Source organism: Chelonoidis abingdonii, chromosome 2, assembly GCF_003597395.2.
Source record: "Chelonoidis abingdonii isolate Lonesome George chromosome 2, CheloAbing_2.0, whole genome shotgun sequence".
In the NCBI taxonomy this organism is placed as follows: domain Eukaryota; kingdom Metazoa; phylum Chordata; order Testudines; family Testudinidae; genus Chelonoidis; species Chelonoidis abingdonii.
In genome coordinates this window covers 284,414,269-284,421,026 of record NC_133770.1, presented here as the reverse complement: position 1 = coordinate 284,421,026, position 6,758 = coordinate 284,414,269, and the positions used below count along the sequence as shown (strand labels likewise).

General features: G+C 40.6%; 1 protein-coding gene across 5 annotated transcripts in view; it reads left to right on the top strand.

Annotated features, from left to right (window-relative positions):
* The window catches only part of ASAP1 (ArfGAP with SH3 domain, ankyrin repeat and PH domain 1), a 374,925-nt gene that overhangs the window by 55,960 nt on the left and 312,207 nt on the right, over positions 1 to 6,758 (top strand). For 4 of the 5 annotated variants that reach the window (XM_075063244.1, XM_032762910.2, XM_075063248.1 and 1 more), the window contains exon 1: positions 2,205 to 2,353. The exons of the other annotated variant lie outside the window; for it this stretch is intronic. The gene's annotated coding sequence lies outside the window, so the exon portion shown is untranslated. Of the gene's footprint in view, positions 1 to 2,204; positions 2,354 to 6,758 lie in introns of those variants that run through there. 5 annotated transcript variants of the gene reach the window in all.

Genomic DNA, 6,758 nt, shown 5'->3' with positions numbered 1-6,758 from the left:
GGCACGGAGCAACCCACCGCCTCTCAGCTCTTCTCACAGATCCCGGTTTGTTATAGACCAAGGACTTTTATACAAGGAAATTCTTTCGGGTGGACACCAGGAAGAATGGCAGCCGCACAAACAGTTGGTGGTTCCAACTAAGTACCGGGGGAAGCTCTTAAGCTTGGCCCATGATCATCCCAGTGGCCATGCTGGGGTGAACAGAACCAAAGAAAGATTGGACTATAACAGAGTTTAAAAGAGAACTAGATAAATTCGTGGAGGTTAAGTCATTAATGGCTGCTAGCCAGGATGGTTAAGGAATGGTGTCCCTAGCCTCTTGTTTGTCAGAGGGTGGAGATGGATGGTAGGAGAGAGATCACTTTATCATTACTTGTTAGGTTCACTCTCTCTGGGGCATCTGGCACTGGCCACTGTCGGCAGAAAGGATACTGAGCTGGATGGACCTTTGGTCTGATCCAGTGTGGCCATTCTTATGTTCTTATGTGTACAAAGACTGACTTCCTGGCACCTCCTCCAAAGTCTTCCCTCCAGGAGCCAGTAAAAAAGTTGAAGAGAGGAAGCCACCTCAGTCATATCACAGTGTGTCTCTTATTTGGTGTCTATATACTACAACAATGGCCACCCTAAAAATATATGAAGCAAACATACAGATACTATTTCTGGGAATTCCTATAACGGATACTTCTGCTACTGGAGAATGTGGGTATCCACCCTCTGTGCCAGGTTGATGAGTGAATGCATATTACTCCTATGTCCAAAGCCTTTCACTGTCTGGGTGACATTCAAGATGCTAGTTATCCTGTACAAAACCCTCAAGAATGCAGGAGAGTCCAGATACTTTTCCAATATGGCATATGCCCTGTTCAGATGGGGAGATGGGGCAAGGCATTGTTAGTAGTAGACTCTGGACTTTAGAATTTATTAACGCCCGAAAGGCACCTAAACTTGTACCTGGCCTCTTTCAGAAAACACAGTACGGTTTCAATCCTGCAAACACACATGTGCTTAACTCTATGCATGTGAGTATTCCCACTAACTTCAGTGGGACTACTCATGTTTGAAAATTAAGTGTACACATAAGCATTTGCAGGATCAGGGGACAATTATGCACCTACTTTTGCACAAAGTTCTAATGGGTCTTTAAAAGCTACAACTGCTCAGAGTCCTAATTAAGATTTTATCCAATAAAATTAAAAAACTATAGGAAACAACAAAAATCCGCATGAGAAAATGATATACAACATGCTGTTTTCACACTACATAGGACAGTAAACCAAAAGAGACAGAGGAAACTCTTTATTCAGGCAAAACTCCCCTGGTTTATCCTGGCTAAGAGCAGCAGAGTTTGGCTTTCAAGTAATTGACAAAGTATAGTAAAGGTATTATTTAAAAAAAAATTATCCCTTGTTCCTTTAAGAGTTCTCTCATTTTTTTAAACTGTCCTTCCTCCATTCTGCTTCAGTCAACAGAATAATAAAATCATCAAACGGTACCTGTAAAGTAACACGTAGAAGGCTGTATAAATCTGATGTTACAGCAAAAGAAAGAAAAAACTAATAATACAGATGGAAATAAAGCAAATAGAGGACTACTAGGTGAACATGGTTAGCAGCACACAGATATTCAGACAGGTTTATCCTGCTGCTTCAGACTAAGGCTGCAATATAATTTACTTTTCAGATGAGGAATACTAACCTAACAAAAATTGCACAATTTAATTAAAATGTCACCATGCAGAGATCAAAAGCAAGAGGGAAAAAATATCCTCCACAATAGGCTAAAAAGGAGTCTCAACAGAGCTCTGCTTGCTCAGACAAACACATAATGAGGAACTCTTTAGACTTTTGAACCCAGCTAGACATATTATGTTACAAGGAATGTCAGATTTCAGTTTTAGCAGTCTTCAGGGTAAGGGTTAACTGGAGACGCAGCATGTTAACTGTATCTGTGGAGATTATGGAATGTTTATCCAGTGATCAGATTTCCTGTTAAGTGTTTGGATTTCCTGAAATCCTTGCTATCGACCCAAGTGCTGTCCACTGAACAGACTTTTGCGGGGGGGTTCTTTGTGCTCACATGGTAGGCTTTCCTTCCTGCTCTCTTCCCAGTTGTAGTGCCTGTGTGTTCTCACCGCTCAGGACATTTATGGATGGAAATCAAAACTTTTAGTCTCCAGAAGTCTGTGGACTACTGTACTTGGATTTTATTTTTTTTTAACTGGAAATAACAACTGAAGATACATGGTTTCTTTCAGCGGCCCATGGGAAAGGATGTTTTAGCCTAACATGAAATAATGGCCATAGGTTTGAGGAACAAATTTGGAATGGGAATTCAAACTGCACAAGTTCTGGTGAGTTGCAGCATGCTAAATTTAGGTCTGGTTAGTACTGTACAGTACTTAGACAAAGACAAGGTGGGAGTGTGTGTCCATTGAATCTGACTGCTAATCACTTTACAACAAACAGATCCGTGAGACTGAGATAGGACTTTTTGGGAGTGGGTATGGGGTATACTGATGAAGTTCATTTTTTAATTCCCTGCAAATGCATGCTATTTACTTGAACAAAATATATGGGGCCTGATTCTGCAAATCCTTGCTCCTGCAAGTAACCCTTACTGACGAGTAGCCTGATTAACTTTTAAGAACTGCACAAGTAAGCAAGGGCTTTCAGGATTGCGCCAATATATAAGTTACTTGGTAAACCACAATGTCTTGATCTTAGAAAAGACGGAGTGAATCAGAGGTTTTTGTTAAAATAGCAATTTTATGGCTGTATTTTTAATTGTATTCCTCATAGGTCTTTCGCATGTTGAATCTAAACTTGGTTTTAAATTTTTAAAAGAATCAGTGTGACACTTTTTTCCTATTGCCTTTTCAAATGTATTTGTAATAGAAGCAAAAATGTATTTAGTGCAGCTGCATTGGGAGAGGCCAAAAAGGGGCTTCTTTATGTCTGTAGCAAAATTGCTGAAAGATGTCCTGTAGCAAATGAATTGTGCAACTAAAATAAAATGTAAGCCGTGGCTTATGATTTAACTAGGCTGCACAGCAGCGATAGTAGTCTTGTGTATTTCTAATTAAACCCTGATCACAAATTCAGGGCGTCTGATGGTCTCACAGTCAGTGAGTCAGCATTTGAAAGGAAACACTTGAGGTCCAATCTTGTAGTCCTTGTTCAGGCAAATCTATTCTAGAAATCCAGCGCAAGTTCTGCCAGAACCAAAGGGGCAAATCAGACTCATATAAGCACTGAACTATTGAAATTCATTTTACACTGTCCTTAAATAAGTGCTCTAGTTACACTCAACACTTCTGAGTTATTTGAATTAGTTCAAAAATCTTTTAGTGGGGGTGGAAGATGAGATGGCCTCAAATTGCTTGGATATTAATGAGCATCTGTGCTAGAGGGAATTATGACTAATAAGTTTACTTGAGATATTTACATCTCAGAATTGTTTTCACACTGGAATACTGAAATCTCCCTGAATTTTAATGTATGTTATTGAAGGTCTGGGGCAGTCAAGCCATGTTAAAACTAAAACTCTCTAGGTATTTTAGTGGGAAAATACTTTTCCATTTACAAACTGAAAGAAAGTGCTCACCAACTTCTGCATTTTAATCTTACTGTGTGGAGTCCTTGGGGATTCTAAACACATTTGTTTTTATTTTGGTGCTCCCCCTTCCTGCGCAAAATCTTAGTCCTGATCCTGCAGTTCTTATGCAATGCACTGCTGTCAATAGGAAGCTTTTGTGAGTGAGATTGTCAGGATTAAGCACTTCTCCTTCCATCAGTCTTGTAAGAATGCTATTTTTATTATTTACTCCTGATGCTGAAGAGAAAGTAGCCACTGTTCTACACATGGAAAGTTGAGATTCTCTTTCAAAGTTGTGCACTTTGAACTTAATCCTTCCCAGACACCCATACTCATGTGAGTAGCTTCTAGGAGCCAACAGAGGCATGAGCAGGGACTTCTCACCTGAGTAATGGTGTGCAGAACTAGACCTTTGGTGTTCTGCTATGCATTAAAAACTGTACACTACTTTGGTTGTCTATATGCATGACTGGAAATAAAGCAGAATAGAGGGGAATATCCTCATCTCCAGGCTATGATGTTCTGTCTGCAAAACTCCTAGCAATACTAAAGGGCTAAATGCCCAAGTCCAGGTGCCACTAATGATAGGTGATCTTCAAAAAATTCAGAGGATGAGTTGAGACAAGCACTGAAAAGAAACGTGGGACTTTTCCAAACCCAATCAAATCTCTTGGGTTTGAAAATCAAATTGGCAGTGTCGTAAGAACAGGATTTTCTGTAGAAATGCCTGTGTTTCTGGTTTTGGTTAAGCTGGAAATGCTGTGAGTATAGCCTTTCTAGTGATATTTTGGTATTTCCTCTTCTGCCCACACCCAGAAAGAGGAAATGCAAATGCACAACCTTTATTTCTTTGTATATGTTTTTTTTTCCTTGTGTGAACTTTCTTTTTTTATTTCAACCCTCACAACATTTTAAAGTTCAGTTTGATTTGGACTTTGGGAATTTGTTCAGCGCTCTGTTTGCTTAGCAGCACCAAACTATGTCCCCTTAACTAAAAGTGATTATTACATTAAGGTTTTTTTTGTTTGTTTTTTTTTTTTAAAATGTGGTCACCTGGGTCCAGCTACCAGTGGCCATTTGCTGACGTAACAATAAGCACCATGGTAACTTGCCCTCTGAAATTTTCTCAGTGACAATCAGCAGAGAACGGGCTGAGTGCAGTGGCAGATTAAGGATTTTGCCACCCCTGGCCCCATATGAACTTGTTTTAGTTTTTTTACAAATTGGTTTGAACTAAAATGAATCTAAATAACATTAAAATAATTGAACATTTACAAGTTTTATTATAAATAAAATTACAAATACAGCAAACTCTCACTTGAATGCGCATCTGTAGAGCACAATTTCGCTTTTAGTGCAGGACTGCACACGTATCCAAAACCCTATGTTCACGGGGGGGTGGGGCTCTGGTGCAGTTTAGGATTCTCGCGAGTATGTTTACTGAATGGCGTCGCGCCGTCATTGGTGGTTTCAGTACTCGTTATGATTGGTAGAATTGCAGCGTCACTGATGCTGCGATTACAAAAATGCTGCTAATATACATTTTTTGCCCCTGCAAATTTGCTGCCCTAGGCCTAGAGCTTGTCGGCCTAGGCGATAATACACCACTGGCTGAATGGGCATCGAGAACAAGCCACCCTGTTACCCTTGGAGATATTTCCTTCAGGTCTTTTTAGTCTATTTCTAATGACCACCAATAAGCTCTACAGTTACAGACCCTATTGTACAATCTCCTTTCTGCATATATGAGGCGCTCCTCAACTCATGCACTCATTCTGTGCCTCTCATTCACCGTTGTGCCTGCCAAGCTGCCTGCTTTTCTTCTTGTTGTTGGCAAGAGTGAATAAACAGTTTTGACAGGTATAGAGTACTGGAGAGTCAACTTAATACATACAATGATGTTCTTCTGCTCTGACGATCAATGGGCCAGAGTAACTAAACTATTTTGACTAAATCATTTCTCACATTAAAAGCTTCTAACCCTTCCTGTCCCCTTTGTTTTATGGGAAAAGAATAGGATGGGATTTTTGTATCTCTTCTGGCCCACAGAGCATTTTTAATCTTCAGCCGTTTTTCTACCATTTCTCAAAACCCTTTCTAAATGGCCACCCAAACTGCAGGTGAAATTCCCACATTTGTGGGCATTTCAGGCACACAAGTGGGGTAACTGACCAAATGCATTTGTATGTGCTACTGTGGGATCTGCCTGCACAAATGAGGCAGCTGATTTTGCAAAACTGTCTCCCTTTACGATTGGGTTCATTGCACAAATGTCTGTTCCATGGCTTTGCAACCTACAATAAGAAGAAAAAGGATTTTTTACTTTATGGAATATTTCTGTCACACAGCGAGAATTGGCCCAGATTTAAAATAGGCTCAGTGGAGCTCAGGCAAGAGTTCCAAATACACCAGTATGCTTGTGCTTGTTCTTTTGCCCTCTGATTCAAAGTCCCCTTTTTGGCTTTAGGAAACTGAGGTACCTCAGATGCATGGGAGGGAAGGACACAATATGTAGTCTTAAAACAATGGGTCAGAATAAAAGGAATGGAATCAGCACTCAGATTGGAATAAATTCAGTCTTGGTATTCTGCCCACAAGCCAAGCTCCCCCCTACTTGAGCATGGCTTATTTCTAGGATTTCTAGCCCCAGCAGGGCTCATGTGTCCCAGTGCCTATTCCCTCACCCTAGAGAGAGTGACTCTTCTGCTATGTTTTCTTATATCTTGTCTGGAGTTAAAAAAAAAAAAAATCTACCACTGTGAGTCAGCACAAATTACTCTGCCTCTTTATACAGGGTTCTAGCACCCAGAAATGAGATGAGTTCCTAGAAGAATGCTGTATCCCTATGCAGGTTCAGAGACCCTGCCACTGTACTGGAGGGAGTCTGGATAACCCAGACAGCACATGGTTGGTAATAAGAGCTAGAACCTTTCAGCTATGTCATAGGTCACCAGCACAAAACTCTCCTAGTTTGATTGGGTCTGATCTTATGAAGTGCCACCCCCAACTCTTACAGCACTCGAGGATACTTCCCGGCCTCAAAGAACTGGGCACACTGGACCTGATCCAATGCCCATGGCAGTCAGTAAAAAGACTGCTATTGATTTCAGTGGACTTTGGATCATGGCCATCATGGCCAAAGTTTGCAACCATTTAATGGC